The following is a 16,779-nucleotide window of genomic DNA, read 5'->3' as shown; positions in this document are numbered from 1 at the left end:
GTGGCAGCATATGGTTCAAGAACAAGGCAAAGTTTGTAGTCTGGGAAAGTTTAACCTAAGCTGGTACGAATAAGCTTAGGGGGTCTTTCATGCAGGTCCCCACATCTGTACCCTAGAGTTCAGAGTGGGGAAGGAACCTTGACACCATCAATGAAGGTTTTTAAGAATTGGTTGGACAAACACCTGTCAGGGATGGTCTAGGTTTACGTGGTCCTGCCTCAGCCCAGAGGGCTGGACTTGATGACTTCTCCAGGTCCCTTCCAGTCCTGAATGTCACCGATTCTATAAGCAAAAATATCCTTCCTTTCTACCAAACATCCAAGTATATGGGCCTATATGGATATAGACCAAAACTAGAACCTGAAATTGAAACTTCTTTGCTTTAGTTTTGGGGGAGGAGGAAAATTTATTCAAATTCCTAGTCCCTAGTGTTTTCCATCCACTCGGCCCTAAAACCAGAAGGGGCCTATTTTCCGGTTCTGGTGTGTGGATGCAAGTAAAATCTCTCAATTTTGCCCTAAAATTGCAGATATTTTGCAAAAACAGATGATCTCACAAGATTCTGTAATTCAAGATGGCAGATATCTCATCAGTTCAGCTGATATAAGATTTTTCCCATTTTGGAATTAAATCTTAAAAAAACAGCTCATGAAGTTTGAGAGTTGCTGCATCCAAATTCAAACTTTTGCCCTGATTCAGCGTCCTGGCACTCAACCCTGCAGTGGTGGGTGAACGGGCAGTGTGAGCACTGGCTCCAGCCATCCAGAGTCCCTGGCCGCAGGCCGGCAAGCCCCAGCCCAGGGACCCAGCCACAGGGGGGGAAGAGCCGCAGTCTGTGCCGGGAAAAGCAGGAGGGGGCCTGGGGGCAGAGCGTGGGCAGAGCCACACAAGGCTGTTTGTGGAGGCTTAGCCTCTCCTGGCCTTTTGATACCCACCACCCATGGGCTAACTTACAACAGAAATAAAATAGTTAGGTTTTTAAGCAGCATCCTGTTTCCAGGCCTTCCAGGTGTAGTTCAGCAATAGATGCAATGGGAAGGTGTTAATTCAGACCTCATGGTTCAGGGAACAATGTTAGAAAGAGAAAACAGCCACTATATGTGTGTGTTTGTAAAACAGAAAGATTTTGCAATGAAGGATGCAGCAAGAGTTTTACTGGGTTTAAGTTTATGACTTTAGAAGCTGCTCATTTTAATGGATAGCACACTGCTCCCGGAACACAATGAGGGCATTTAAACAAGGATTGGAGGGAGAGTTCTGCATGAGTTACTGATTTTTTTTTTGATGTTTTTATCACTTTTCTGGAAAACTGATATGACAGGTGCATAAATCTTTATTGAACTGGACCATTAAAATGTAAATAAGTGTGGTTTCTGCAAATAAAATATATACTGATGCTAACAATTGTTATAAATATTCACTGTACAAAAATTATAAAAAGAGGATCTTTGTCAGAGAATAAAGAAACAAGGAATTGAAAGACTTATCTTTATTTCCTGGTCCTAGACAGGGGTCAGGGCTACAAAAGGTTTATATTCCTGTCACATGACAGGGGTAAGTATCTACTGAATCCAATGACTACTATTATACCTCTCACAAACAAACACAAACACACACTTTCTTTTTTCTAATCAAATGCAAAGTAAAGATAATATCAACCAAAACGAGACAAAAAAAACCAGCCAATTAATAAAACACACAGAGAGATGTTTCCGGCGGAGGCCAGGTTTACAAAAGGTTATGGCCAAAATTTTAAAAAGTAGCCATTGATTTGGGGTGTCTCTGTTTTGGGGGACCCAACTTGAGATTCCTTAGGTGCCTCAACCTGGGCACCTAAAATTGAGACACCTCAAATCAGTGGCCACATTTGAAAAGTTTAGCCCAAATCCCAGTCAAAGGGCAGGGCTCAGTAACCACACTATGTCAAGTGGTTACTGGTACAGAGAGAGTGCTACCCTCCCCTGCTCCCTGGGATTCTGTATAGGATTTCCCACTGCAGAATTTTGAGGGTTCCAGCTGCTCTTCACAGAAACATGAACATATTGGTTCAGACCAGGTTCAAGAGGGTGCAGCAGAGAAAGGAAGAGCTTGTGATACAAAGGGTCAGCCTCAAGTGACTGAGACCTCATTTGATCCTCAAACTGACATGAAATTGTAACTGCAAGGGCAAAACCCTGCTGGAAGGCTGTGACTTACCCATCCTCCACATGGAGGTTTTGGTAACACCTGGTAAGCTTTGGCATGCATGTAGACTGTTTATTGTTTTATTATGTTTTCTCTGTCATGCTTTTGTCTAAAATAAACGTACTGTGCTCTGTGAAAGCTGGCTGGTCACTGGTACTCACGCTGTCATAGTCCCTAGGAGAAAACAGAACAGCAAGCAGGGTCAGACCTGCTGGCATAGTCACGGTGACTTGCAGGGAAACAGCAAGCCTACATCCCCCATCTGGCGGGAGAACATCTCTGACGGCTGGAGGCCTGAGACCTAACAGGGCTCCCAAGATTAGATCACAGAGGGGGCAGAGAAGCACTTAACCCTGTGCCAAACTGTGACAAAGGCTGCAGACCTGAATCTGCCTATATCATGTATTAAAATATGGAAGGTGTACTAATACAGCAAACATTTTCAGGTTTAAAGGGAATTAAGAGTATGAGTCCTAACCTGGAGCCACGGCATGCATGCATTGAGGATTCATGCTAAATATCTGCAATTATTTGATCTTATTTTGGCAGGGTTAGGAATGCAAAACATTTGCTGAATGAAGTCACAGTAGGCATTTTGTTCAAGCAAAATAAATCTTTAGTGTTATAATCTATTCTCCCCACCCTGCCCCGTGGCGTAAGGCAAAGTAATTGCTCTTATTTATATACCTATTGTCAATAAAAGAGCATTTTTACAAAATGAATACATTTTTAGTTATATTTTCTGAAAAGCGCATCTTTAACATATCATGTCTATTTTCAGGGAGTTCTGCTGAGAACTCCACTACCCATGAGCTCACTTTTGTTCATATTGTGTAGAAAACAGTCACTTTTACAAAAAAAAGATTTTGTACTCCAAGTTTCAGTCCTGAGAAACTTTCATCCCTGAGTTAAAAACCCTGACCAGTGGTTTAAAGGAGGGATGCTTCCTTCTCTTTCTTCTGTGCTTGAGGCTACCACTATTTTTTGGGAGATTAAATAAAAGTTTGCTGGAAAAAAGGGGTAGAAGGATGTAAACATCAATTATAGCTGGCATAATAAAGCCTAGCACCTTTCAGGTCACTTGGCTCTCCTCATGCCCACGCAAGCCCTTTCTAGCTGCCCTGTGGCACTGTTTATGGTAAAAGATTGCAACCTCTGCTGTCCTTGACAGGGTACTCAAGTTTATAATCCACTCCTGACTCAGCCTCCCCTGAGATCAGGGTTCACTTTCTCTCCATGTTGCCTGCCAGTGATTGTCCCCAACTAACAGTATCTATGACCTAGTTCAGCCTCTCTCCAACAAAAGTCATTTTTATTGGCAAGACACAGAAAACAAAGAGCAAATCACAAATAAAAGTTGATAACAGTTTTGCTGCAGTAATTTGTCCCTGGACAAGCCTAGCCAGCCCCAAATCTTAGTTACATACACACCTATGAGCTACAATTTATTATTTATCAAAGCAGAGACCTTGCAGAACAGCCAATCCTTTATGTGACTCACAGCTGCCTTGATGCAGGTCACTCTCTCAGCTCCAAGCCCCAAAGTCTGTGTTACAAGGAAGTGTCAGGTTTCATATGTTCCTAAGGAAATCCAAGGTTACACAGCAAATCTCAAAGAATTATTTGGCTCAAGAGCGACCCCGTAAATAGCCAAACAGCCCTAGCGAAGCCAATGGAGTTGCACCCATATACAGCAAGAGTTGAATTTGACCTATGATCCTGTGTCCTGTAGCAGGGAGATGAGGAAGCAAATTTAGACTTTGTGCAAATTCGTTGACTTCAGTGGAGTTACACTAGGGCTGCCTTTGGCCTGCAAGATTTACGCAGGTCACAGCACTATTGTGGGATGACATTGTTCTTGGATCAATAGACGATGACACAGTTCATTTCTTTCTGTTACGTTAGCTTTTGTTTCTAGAGCTGCCAATTAATTTTCCTTTCTTAAAACTCAGTTACAGTGCATTTCTGTTTCTTTTCCTTGGTGAGCACAACATTGCTCCTGAGTAAGAGGTGGGGCAACTCTACACCGCCTCACCGAGAAGTGCTCTGGAACGCATTGCACTGCTGGGAGAGCAATTCCTCCTACAGCTCCTGATGTATATAGCCGCTATGTAGGGTTGCCAACTTTCTAAGAGCAGAAAATCCTTGCCCCAGCCCTGCCCTGCTCCTTCCCCAAGCCCCCCCTCCCGCCCCCGCTCACTCCATCCACCCTTGTTCAGTCTCCCACACCATCGCTCACTAGCCTATTTTCACTAGGCTGGAGCAGGGGGTTGGGGTGCGGGACGGGCTGAGCGCTCTGGCTGGGGGTCCGAGCTCCTGAGTGGGGCCAGAAATGAGGGATTCAGGGTGCGGGAGGGAGCTCCAGCCGGGGGCCGGGGGATAGGGGTGCAGGAGAGGATGCAGGCTCCAGGAGGGAGTTTGGGTGCAGGAGGGGACTCAAGGCTAGGGCAGGAGGTTGGGGTGCAGGAGAGGGTTTGGGATGCGGATTCCAGGTGACGCTGACCTCAGACGGCTCCCAGGAAGCTGCCTGATGTCTGGCTCCTAAGCGGAGGAGCCAGGGGGCTCTGCACACTGTCCCCGCCCGGAGGTCCTACCCCCACAGCTCCCATCGGCTGCAGTTCCCGGCCAATGGGACCTGCGGAGCTGGACATAAGGCAGCTTCTGGGAGCCGTGCAGAGCCAGGTAGGGAGCCTGCCTGCACTGCCAACCAGACTTTTAACAGCCTAGTCAGTGCTGAACAGAGCTGCCATGGTCCCTTTTTGACCAGGTGTTCCAGTCGAAAACTGGACACCTGGTCCACTGCTATGCCACTCATAGGACGGTCGAGTACGAGCTCCTCCCTCCCCACCCACCCCACCCACTGCTTGCCAGTTCAGAAGAGAGCTGGAGACAGGGCCCTGTCTTTTCCTCACCCTTCTCTGCTTCTTTTGCAGATGTTAGTGCCCTCATGGACACTAGCTCTAAGCAGCTCTTGTGCTCAAGGAAGTGCAGCAGCCATAGCTGCGGCCAGCTGCTACACAGGAGGCACAAGGGTGGGAAGATCTCTTTGAATTATTTCCCTTCAGAGCACCCACACAGCATTCAGCCTATCAGTTACACTGAAAATGATGTGCATTTAATAGTATGTTTTCCCCTCATTTCTTTTGGTTTAAGGGATACGTCCATAGTGTTTTCTTAAAAGATTGGCATAAAGTCTCATTAGCCCTTCTGACTGCCTGTGACACTTTTACAAAATGTTTCATTATCATGCTAATGGAAAGCATCCCCTTTGCAGGTAACCCAATAGAAATACGTCTGTGACGAAGCATAACTATCACAATGATAAGAATAAGAATTGATAAGAATTATTCAGTCAGCTCTGCAGATGGTCAAGCATAGCGTTCCCTCTAATTTTTTATGTCCATGTGCGGAATGAATTTTGTTATGTGCAACAATATGGAAGTGATGTGTGGTGGGAGTGGGGCTGAGGGGTTCGGATTGTGGGAGGGGGCTCAGGGCTGGGGCAGAGGGTTGGGGGGTGTGTGGGGGTGAGGGCTGTAGCTATGGGTGTGGGCTCTGGGGTGGGGCCAGGGATAAAGGATTTGGGGTGCAGGAGGGGGCTCGGGGCTAGGGCAGAGGGTTGGGGTATGGGAAGGTAAGGGCTCTGGCTGGGGGTGCGGGCTCTGGGGTGGTCTGGGGATGAGGGGTTTGGGACTCCACCTAGCCCTCCCTCGCCACAGCAGCCTGGGGCCAGGGGAGAGGTGCCTCTCCTCATCCGCAGCAGCTCCAAGGATGGGGCTGGGGGAGAGGCATCTCCCCCAGCCTACCTGACCCTTGATAGCCTGCTACGCAGCCAGGCAGCTTAGAGGGAACTTTGTCAAGCAATGTCCTGTGAATAAAACTGGTTGTGAATTTTTACATCAATTAATTATTCACAAATAATTGTTTTCGGTATTCAATCAGCTATGAACATAGCTCACATCAAAGACAGCTTGTCCAGCACTGTTGTCAGCTTATGTTTTTTTACTCTATGCTTTAACATCTCCCTCCAAATTTCTGAATTTTGTGGTTTTTGATTTAAATGGAGAATTTCCTTTCTGATTTGCTATATTGTTTGAAAAAACTAGTAATCTAGCTTGTGTGACATCCACCAGGCCCTCCTGTGTAGGCGGAGGCCCTGTATTTCTTTAACTGCTCTGGTTTATTTATGTCCGTTTTTAATAAATTTTCTCTTCCAGTTGTCTCTTGTACCTGTTTCGCTGGCTAACGGGATATAAATTACCTTAATACATCAAAACTGTTTTGCTCTGTTTCAGTTTTACTTACTTGGTTTCCAGATATTGTTTTGCCAGAAGCTGGGAATGGGTGACAGGGGATGGATCACTTGATGATTACCTGTTCTGTTCATTCCCTCTGGGGCACCTGGCATTGGCCACTGTCAAAAGACAGGATACTGGGCTAGATGGACCTTTGGTCTGACCCAGTATGGCTGTTCTTATGTTCACAGGGCCTGATTACCCACTCCATCAAACCAGCTTTACCCCAGTAACTACACTGACTTCCAGGTGGTTACATCAGTAACTGATTGGAAAATCAAATTTGTCTGAATTAATATAGTCTTTTGTAATGGGTATTGAAAGTCTGCTATAATGAATGTTAGATTTAACACCTGGAATGTGAGAGGTATCAAGACCCTGGTTAAATATTTAAAATGCTATGGGAGCTGACAGTATCAAGATACAGGTTGCAATTCTGCAAGATGACTCATAGAATTATAGAATCATAGAATATCAGGGTTGGAAGGGACCTCAGGAGGTCATCTAGTCCAACCCCCTGCTCAAAGCAGGACCAATCCTAGCCAGGGCTTTGTCAAGCCTGACCTTAAAAACTTCTAAGGAAGGAGATTCTACCACCTCCCTAGGTAACGCATTCCAGTGTTTCACCACCCTCCTGGTGAAAAAGCTTTTCCTAATATCCAACCTAAACCTCCCCCACTGCAACTTGAGACTCCTTGAGTAATGACTCCTTGTCCTATCATCTTCTACCACTGAGAATAGTCTAGAACCACCCTCTTTGGAACCACCTCTCAGGTACTTGAAAGCAGCTATCAAATCCCCCCTCATTCTTCTCTTCTGCAGACTAAACTATCCCAGTTCCCTCAGCCTCTCCTCATAAGTCATGTGTTCCAGACCCCTAATCATTTTTGTTGCCCTTCGCTGGACTCTCTCCAATTTATCCACATCCTTCTTGTAGTGTGGGGCCCAAAACTGGACACAGTACTCCAGATGAGGCCTCACCAATGTCAAATAGAGGGGAATGATCACGTCCCTCGATCTGCTGGCTCTGCCCCTACTTATATATCCCAAAATGCCATTGGCCTTCTTGGCAACAAGGGCACACTGTTGACTCATATCCAGCTTCTCGTCCACTGTCACCCCTAGGTCCTTTTCCGCAGAACTGCTGCCTAGCCATTCGGTCCCTAGTCTGTAGCGGTGCATTGGATTCTTCCGTCCTAAGTGCAGGACTCTGCACTTATCCTTGTTGAACCTCATCAGATTTCTTTTGGCCCAATCCTCCAATTTGTCTAGGTCCCTCTGTATCCTATCCCTACCTACCACCGTATCTGCCACTCCTCCTAGTTTAGTATCACCCGCAAATTTGCTGAGAGTGCAATCCACACCATCCTCCAGATCATTTATGAAGATATTGAACAAAACCGGCCCCAGGACTGACCCTTGGGGCACTCCACTTGATACCGGCTGCCATCTAGATATGGAGCCATTGATCACTACCCGTTGAGCCCGACAATCTAGCCAACTTTCTACCCACTTTATAGTGCATTCATCCAGCCCATACTTCTTTAACTTGCTGACAAGAATACTGTGGGAGACCATGTCAAAAGCTTTGGTAAAGTCAAGGAACAACACGTCCACTGCTTTCCCTTCATGCACAGAACCAGTAATCTCATCATAGAAGGCGATTAGATTAGTCAGGCATGACCTTCCCTTGGTGAATCCATGCTGACTGTTCCTGATCACTTTCCTCTCGTGTAAGTGCTTCAGGATTGATTCTTTGAGGACCTGCTCCATGATTTTTCAGGGGACTGAGGTGAGGCTGACTGGCCTGTAGTTCCCAGGATCCTCCTTCTTCCCTTTTTTAAAGATGGGCACTACATTAGCCTTTTTCCAGTCATCCGGGACTTCCCCCGATCGCCATGCGTTTTCAAAGATAATGGCCAATGGCTCTGCAATCACAGCCGCCAACTCCTTTAGCACTCTCGGATGCAACGCATCCGGCCCCATGGACTTGTGCACATCCAGCTTTTCTAAATAGTCCCTAACCACTTCTTTCTCCACAGAGGGCTGGCCACCTACTCCCCATGCTGTGTTGCCCAGCGCAGCAGTCTGGGAGCTGACCTTGTTCGTGAAGACAGAGGCAAAAAAAGCATTGAGTACATTAGCTTTTTCCACATCCTCTGTCACTAGGTTGCCTCCCTCATTCAGTAAGGGGCCCACACTTTCCTTGGCTTTCTTCTTGTTGCCAACATACCTGAAGAAACCCTTCTTGTTACTCTTAACATCTCTTGCTAGCTGCAGCTCCAGGTGGGATTTGGCCCTCCTGATGTCATTTCTACATGCCCGAACAACATTTTTATACTCTTCCCTGGTCATTTGTCCAATCTTCCACTTCTTGTAAGCTTCTTTTTTATGTTTAAGATCCGCAAGGATTTCACTGTTGTAACCCTTCTGCCAGTCAGAGTTGGCAGCAACAAGGGCCGGGTTCAATATCTAGGGGATCCATTCCAATAACACAATGCAAACCGGCTCGAGCCCCCACCCAGTGACCTGGGACAAATATATACCACCCCCGCTGGGCGCTTCCAAGAGGCAATACTTCCCCTCTCGCAAGCACATAGTCTGAGAGTAGCAAAAAGCCTTTTAATAACAGAGAGAAACAATGTGGCATTATGTTGGGGAAACACCACCAACAGGATTCATAACACAACCCATGAGCAAAAAACCCACCCCAAGCAAATTGGGGCATGCCCCTTTCCCTTTGGTTCTTGAGTCCAGCAACCCCAAATCACCCAAAGTCCCAAAAGTCCAATGACCCAAAAGTCTCTGTCCCTGGTCAGGGCAGCCCCAGAGTTCGAAAGTTTATCTGCGGAGCTTTACCTCCCAACCTGGGTGGAAATGGGACGGGGGTAAGAGGCACCTTACGTGATCTGAAGCTGACCGCCCCACAGCTCCATAGGCCTCCGCTCCGCTCTGCCAGCTGCCCCACAAACTCCTTCGCTCAGCTCCACAGTCCACAAGCAGCTCCCGCCGTCCTACAAACTGCTCCACCAGCCTGTCCACAAGGCACTCCAGCCGTCCCGCAAACTGCTCCACAATATATCTTCAGGCTCCCCCACTACTTAACACAACGCTCAGTGATTTCAGCTCTTCGTCAGTTCAGCTCTTTGGTGAATTCAGCTTGTAGTAGGGGAGCCTCAGTGCTGGTGCACCCTTGGCCCAAAGTGAGCTCAGCAGCCTGTAACTAGACTCCTAATGGAATCAAAATTAGCTCTGATATTCCACAGTGGAGAGAGGAGGAAGTGCAGTTAGCATGTAAGGCCCTCACCAAGGGGCCCATGCCACCAAGTATTAATACTTGTCCCCAGACTCTCTCCCTTCACAGAGTTTTAAAACCCATGACCCTTGCCTAGCGAGTGCTACTTAGTTGATGGTGAGTCCCTCCATCATAACAAAAGGCCAAGTACAGTTCCAAGCACAGTTCCCATAATCAGCGTAACAATAATTTATTCTTTCTGCCCCAATAAAAGAGACACTGGGGATCCCACAGCAGCCAAAGTGACCATTTGGGCAGCTATGGCCTCATTCTAGGCGGGGTGGGTGTGCCTATGCAAATGAGATCGGCTCCTGAAGTTCTTTTCCACAACTTGCCACACCTCACCACCAGATGTCAGGGTGGAGCTCATCCTGACACTGCTTACATGTAGATTTGTCCCATCTCCGGTCAGACAGCCCCTGTGCTGTTAATGAGGACAATAGGCCCAGAGAAGGAGAGCAGTCAACAGGAACAGAGGGAAACCTTCCCATAATTGGGACCCTCCTTCCAGATGATGTTGGGGTATCCTCTCGCACTGAGGTTACCTCTCCGGTGGAGAGAACTCCAGTCATTAGGAAAAGGCAGGTGTTAGTAATGGGAGATTCGATCATTAGAAACATAGATAGCTGGGTTTGTGATGACCGGGAGAACCGTATGGTGACTTGCCTGCCTGGTGCAAAGGTTGCAGATCTCTCGAGGCATCTAGATAGACTTATGCAAAGTGCTGGGAAGGAGCCGGTGGTTGTGGTACATGTAGGTACCAATGACGTAGGAAAGGGTAGGAGAGACGTCCTGGAGGCCAAATTTAGGCTGCTAGGAAAGAGACTGAAATCCAGGACCTCTATGGTGGCATTCTCAGAAATGCTTCCAGTTCCACGCACAGGGTCAGGTAGGCAGGCAGAGCTTCAGAGTCTCCATGCGTGGATGAGACTATGGTGTAGAGAGGAGGGGTTTAGATTTATTAGGAACTGGGGAAACTTTTCGGATAGGGGGAGCCTGCTTATACAGGAAGGATGGGCTCCACCTAAACCAAAGTGGATCCAGACTGCTGGCGCTTCACATTAAAAAGATTGCAGAGCAGTTTTTAAACTAAGCGATGGGGGAAAGCCGATTGCTGCAGAGGCGCACGTGGATCGGACAGAGACTTCTCTTAGAGGAGAGTCTATTGATAGAGATTCTCTAGGTTTTAGTCAGGAGGAGGGGATGGAAGAGGATAAAGTATGGGCCAGATCAGACAAGAAACATTCACATAAAGAATCTGACACATCAGAAAAGAGCAGACAAATAAACAGTGACAAGTTTTTAAAGTGCTTGTACAAAAATGCTAGAAGTCTAAATAATAAGATGGGTGAACTACAGTGCCTTGTGTAAAAGGAGGATATTGATATAATAGACATCACAGAAACCTGCTGGAGTGAGGACAAACAATGGGACACAATCATTCTGGGGTACAAAATATATCGGAAGAACAGAACAGGTCGTGCGGGTGGGGGAGTGGCACTATATGTGAAAGAAAATGTAAACTCAAATGAAATAAAAATCTTAAATGAATCCACATGTTCCATAGAATCTCTATGGATCGTAATTCCATACTCTAATAAGAATATAACAGTAGGGATCTATTATCGACAGTGATAGTGACGATTAAATACTAAGGGAGAATAGAGAGGCATCAAAATAAAAATCTCAATAATAGTGGGGTATTTCAATTATCCCCATATTGATTGGGTACATGTCACCTCAGGACGAAATGCAGAGACAAAATTTCTCAATACTTTAAATGACTGCTTCTTGGAGCAGCCGGTACAGGAACCCACAAGGGGAGAGGCAACTCTCGATCTAGTCCTGAGTGGAGTGTAGGATCTGGTCCAAGAGGTAACTATAACAGGTCCACTTGGAAATAGTGACCATAATATAATAACATTTAACATTCCTGTGGTGGGAAGAACACCTCAACAGCCCAACACTGGGGCATTTAATTTCAGAAAAGGGAAATATGCAAAAATGAGGAGGTTAGTTAAATAGAAATTAAAAGTTACAATGACGAGAGTGAAAGGACGCAAGCTGCAAGGACGCTTTTCAAAGACACCATAAGAGAGGCTCAACTTAAATGTATACCCCAAATTAAAAAACACAGTAAAAGAACTACAAAAGAGCCATTGTGACTTAACAACCATGTAAAAGAAGCAGTGAGAGATAAAAAGGCATTTTTTAAAAAGTGGAAGTCAAAACCTAGTGAGATAAATAGAAAGGAGCATAAACACTGCCAAATTAAATGTAAAAATGTAATAAGAAAAGCCAAAAAGGAGTTTGAAGAACAGCTAGCCAAAAACTCAAAAGGTAATAAACTGTTTTTTTAAGTACATCAGAAGCAGAAAGCCTTCTAAACAACCAGTGGGGCCCCTGGACGATCGAGATACAAAAGGAGCACTTAAAGATGATAAAGTCATTGCAGAGAAACTAAATGAATTCTTTGCTTCAGTCTTCACAGCCGAGGATGTTAGGGAGATTCCCAAACCTGAGCCATCTTTTGTAGGTGACAAATCTGAAGAATTGTCACAGATTGAAGTGTCACTAGAGGAGGTTTTGGAATTAATTGAGAAACTTAACAGTAACAAGTCACCGGGACCAGATGGCATTCACCCAAAAGTTCTAAAAGAACTCAAATGTGAAATTGTGGAACTATTAACTATGGTTTGTAACCTGTCCTTTAAATCAGCTACTGTACCCAGTGACCTGAAGAGAGCTAATATAACGCAAATATTTAAGAAGGGCTCTAGAGGTGATCCTGGCAATTACAGACTGGTAAGCCTAACGACAGTACCGGGCAAATTAGTTGAAACAATAGTAAAGAATAAAATTGTCAGACACATAGAAGAACATAAATTGTGCAAAAGTCAACATGGTTTCTGTAAAGGGAGATCATGTCTTACTAATCTATTAGAGTTCTTTGAGGGGGTCAACAAACATGTGGACAAGGGGGATCCAGTGGACATAGTGTACTTAGATTTCCAGAAAGCCTTTGACAAGGTCCCTCACCAAAGGCTCTTACGTAAATTAAGTTGTCATGGGATAAGAGGGAAGATCCTTTCATGGATTGAGAACTGCTTAAAAGACAGGGAACAAAGAGTAGGAATAAATGGTAAATTTTCAGAATGGAGAGGGGTAACAAGTGGTGTTCCCCAAGGGTCAGTCCTAGGACCAATCCTATTCAACTTATTCATAAATGATCTGGAGAAAGGGGTAAACAGTGAGGTGGCAGAGTTTGCAGATGATACTAAACTGCTCAAGATAGTTAAGACCAAAGCACACTGTGAAGAACTTCAAAAAGATCTCACAAAACTAAGTGATTGGGCAACAAAATGGCAAATGAAATTTAATGTGGATAAATGTAAAGCAATGCACACTGGAAAAAATAACCCCAACTATACATACAATATAATGGGGGCTAATTTAGCTACAACTAATCAGGAGAAAGATCTTGGAGTCATCGTGGATAGTTCTCTGAAGACGTCCATGTAGTGTGCAGCGGCAGTCAAAAAAGCAAACGGGATGTTAGGAATCGTTTAAAAAGGGATAGAGAATAAGATGGAGAATATCTTATTGTCCTTATATAAATCCATAGTAAGCTCATATCTTGAATACTGCGTACAGATGTGATCCCCTCATCTCAAAAAAGATATACTGGCATTAGAAACGGTTCAGAAAAGGGCAACTAAAATGATTAGGGATTTGGAACGGGTCCCATATGAGGAGAGATTAAAGAGGCTAGGACTTTTCAGCTTGGAAAAGAGGAGACTAAGGGGGGATATGATAGAGGTATATGAAATCATGAGTTGTGTGGAGAAAGTGAATAAGGAAAAGTTATTTACTTGTTCCCATAATATAAGAACTAGGGGCCACCAAATGAAATTAATGGGGTAGCAGGTTTAAAACAAATAAAAGGAAGTTCTTCTTCACTCAGCACACAGTCATCCTGTGGAACTCCTTGCCTGAGGAGCTTGTGAAGGCTAGGACTATAACAGGGTTTAAAAGAGAACTGGATAAATTCATGGAGGTTAAGTCCATTAATGGCTATTAGCCAGGACGGGTAAGGAATGGTGTCCCTAGCCTCTGTTTGTCAGAGGGTGGAGATGGATGGTAGGAGAGAGATCACTAGATCATTACCTGTTGTGACCCAGAGGGAGTGAATCTCTGGCATTGGCCACTGTCAGTAAACAGGATACTGGGCTGGATGGACCTTTGGTTTGACCCAGTATGGCCATTCTTATGTTCTTAAGGCTGTCCTCACTGGACCCCTGGGAACTTTCAAAGAACTACAACTGCAGAGGATCAATCTTTTGTCTTGTGCACCCTTTTTTCCCCTTCAAACTCATAAAAGAATCTAGAATGGCTTGTGTAATTCTACAGTGGTGTGCATATGTGTGAGCACAGCTGGAGAGTAGAGAAGACGTTTTTACAAGGCCAAGTGGTATATTAAATGGTTTGACTGTAATGCATTTGTTTCAGGGAGCAGGCAATGAATTTCTGTACTCACCCTTCCCAGAAGGCATGGCTTCTGATGAGAAGGGATAAAACTCTTTTTTTAAAATACAGCAGTATCAGAAGGGAAAATAGGAAAAAAGGTCCATCAATGGTTATATAGGTCCATCAATAGCTATTAGCCAGGATGGGCAGGGATGGTGTCCCTAACCTCTGTTTGCCAGAAGTTGGGAATGGGTGACAGGGGATGAATCACTTGATGATTACCTGTTCTGTTCATTCCCTCTGGGGCATCTGGCATTGGCCACTGTTGGAAGACAGGATACTGGGCTAGATGGACCTTTGGTCTGATCCAGTATGGCCATTCTTATGTTCTTATATCCAGAAATCTCATGTGAGAACTGATTATCTACTTGGCTCAGCTGAAAACAAACACAATAAGAAAATTGCAAATGTAAAATTAATTGGAAGGATGTAGGGCTGAGGGTATCTGTTCAAAGTATTTGCAGAGTGCCCTTTGCCATAGTATTAAGATAATGGCAAGTGAAACCTGTTGGATTTTAATCTAGTGCCTGTAAGGAGCATAATTGTTTCCATCCAGCTGCTTAGTTCACTAAATCAGTGTTATGGAATGAGTGAAATGGGGGAGGAAGTTACTTTAAAAACATTGTCAAAACTGTTTGAATCACAAATGAGATTCAACATGGATCAGTTTCAAGTTTTGGGTGACAGTTCATGTCAGTTCTTACGTTATATGAAGCAGTTTGCTTGTCTTTAAAAAAGAGATCTAATTTTTAAATAAAATAATCTGAAAAACAGGATCTAAATTGCTCTAGAGAGAGAGCAGGCACATGCAGGTACTCACCTGGGCACAGATAATGAGCTATAAAGTGGTATTTAAGAGTTTCTCAATTATATATTATTATGCTACTAGGACAATTCAGTTGGGACTAATTCCTAGATCTTGGTATGATGTTGAACTCTTATTACATTTGGGAGGATAGATTTTAGACAGTCAGTAGTTACCCATTTCGTTCAGTCAGATTTTGGACAGCACACTGAGTAGTTATCAATTTCTCCCTCCACCCAAAAACAAACAAACGTTGTTCTTCGGCAATAGAATAGAGCTGTGAATGGAGGTGGTTCAATAGGGTGTCTGATCAGAAACTGAGGAGGGGCAGGAATTGGAGGACTGCCATGCCCAAGAACGGACACCTTATTCCATGTTCTAGGACTGGATGTGCAAATTTTCTCTAGGCAAGGGACTTTTCAACAGATCACATATCCCTTCTCCTCCCCACAGCTGCTCATGCTGTAATAACCACAGATAAGTCAGTTGTATTTGTGCTGAAATTGTTGGCCGTCTCAGTTGCCTGGTCTCCCCCTCCCTCCTAACAACTTCACTAAGCCAGTGTGCTAAGGGTTGCCTTCAGTCTTCTGTGCCCCCTTGTGGCAAAACCTGGAGACACAATAAGACTGCTTTGGTTTTCCTCCTCTGATGGATCTCTTGCTTCTAGCCTGCTGGTTGGTCTTTTGTCACAACCTCTGCCCTCCAACTGGGTTGCTGGTAGTCCTTTCCCCTTTTGGGGGTTGTAAAGAGTTCAGTACCTCAGCAGGTCAGTCATGCTAAGTGAAGGTGTATAGTCCCTGGCCTCTTTGATTGTGGCCTGCTTGTTCGTGGCCTTAATAAAACCTCTTGTTGGGTTTGGTAGGGGAAACCATGCTCGCTCACTCATTCTCTTGGTTTCAGGCTAGAAACCCCGTATACGGTTGTTGGGGCCAATTTCTTCCAACCTCTTACTATTTCCTTGGCCTGCTTCCAACTGTGCTCCTCTTTTAGGCCATTTTTCAGGTTCACATCCTGTGATCCTCTCCTCCAGAGGGTCTGGTTGCCCGGGTGGCTTCTCATCACACTAGTCTGTTGCTGAAAGCTCCTGCTCTTGGTGGCTCCTGAGCCTCTCTAACTCTTACTAAGCCATATTTCAAACCACTCTTATGGTTTCCCTCCTTAAGGCCAGAGTTCCCATAGCCCTCTTCCTGGAGCTGGAGCTCTGCTCAAACCATCAGAATCTCCCTCCTTCAGGCAGGAGTCTCCCCTAGCCCTCTTTCCAGGGCTAGGGTTGTATTTTAGACAGTCCCTCTGTCTACCTCCTTCAGGGAGGAGTCACCCAAGTCTCTTTTTCGGAGCTAGACTAGTGACTTAGGCCAGTTGTAGAGCCTTGGTCTGTTTCTCCTTCAGCGCTAGCCTTTACTCCACAATTAGTTCCCAAGCCCCGAGGGTTCGGCAGTCTGGCCTTCTTCTGTTGATGCCTGCATTGCTAGGAGAGAGAGGCAGCATATGTGCTGGTCCCATTCCTAAAGCTCATCCCAAATGGCTGGAGGAGAGGGGAGCCTTGCCCTGCCAACTCTGCAAGAGTCCTGGTCCAGGCGCTTGAAGAGATAATAATGGGATTCCACCCACACACTACTTATTCCTTGGACCGTTTCCTGTCTCCCAATAGATCCTTGGCCTTTGCATATTAG

The sequence above is a fragment of the Lepidochelys kempii genome, chromosome 1 (assembly GCF_965140265.1).
Source record: "Lepidochelys kempii isolate rLepKem1 chromosome 1, rLepKem1.hap2, whole genome shotgun sequence".
Taxonomy (NCBI): Eukaryota; Metazoa; Chordata; order Testudines; family Cheloniidae; genus Lepidochelys; species Lepidochelys kempii.
Note: the sequence above shows the minus strand (reverse complement) of the source record.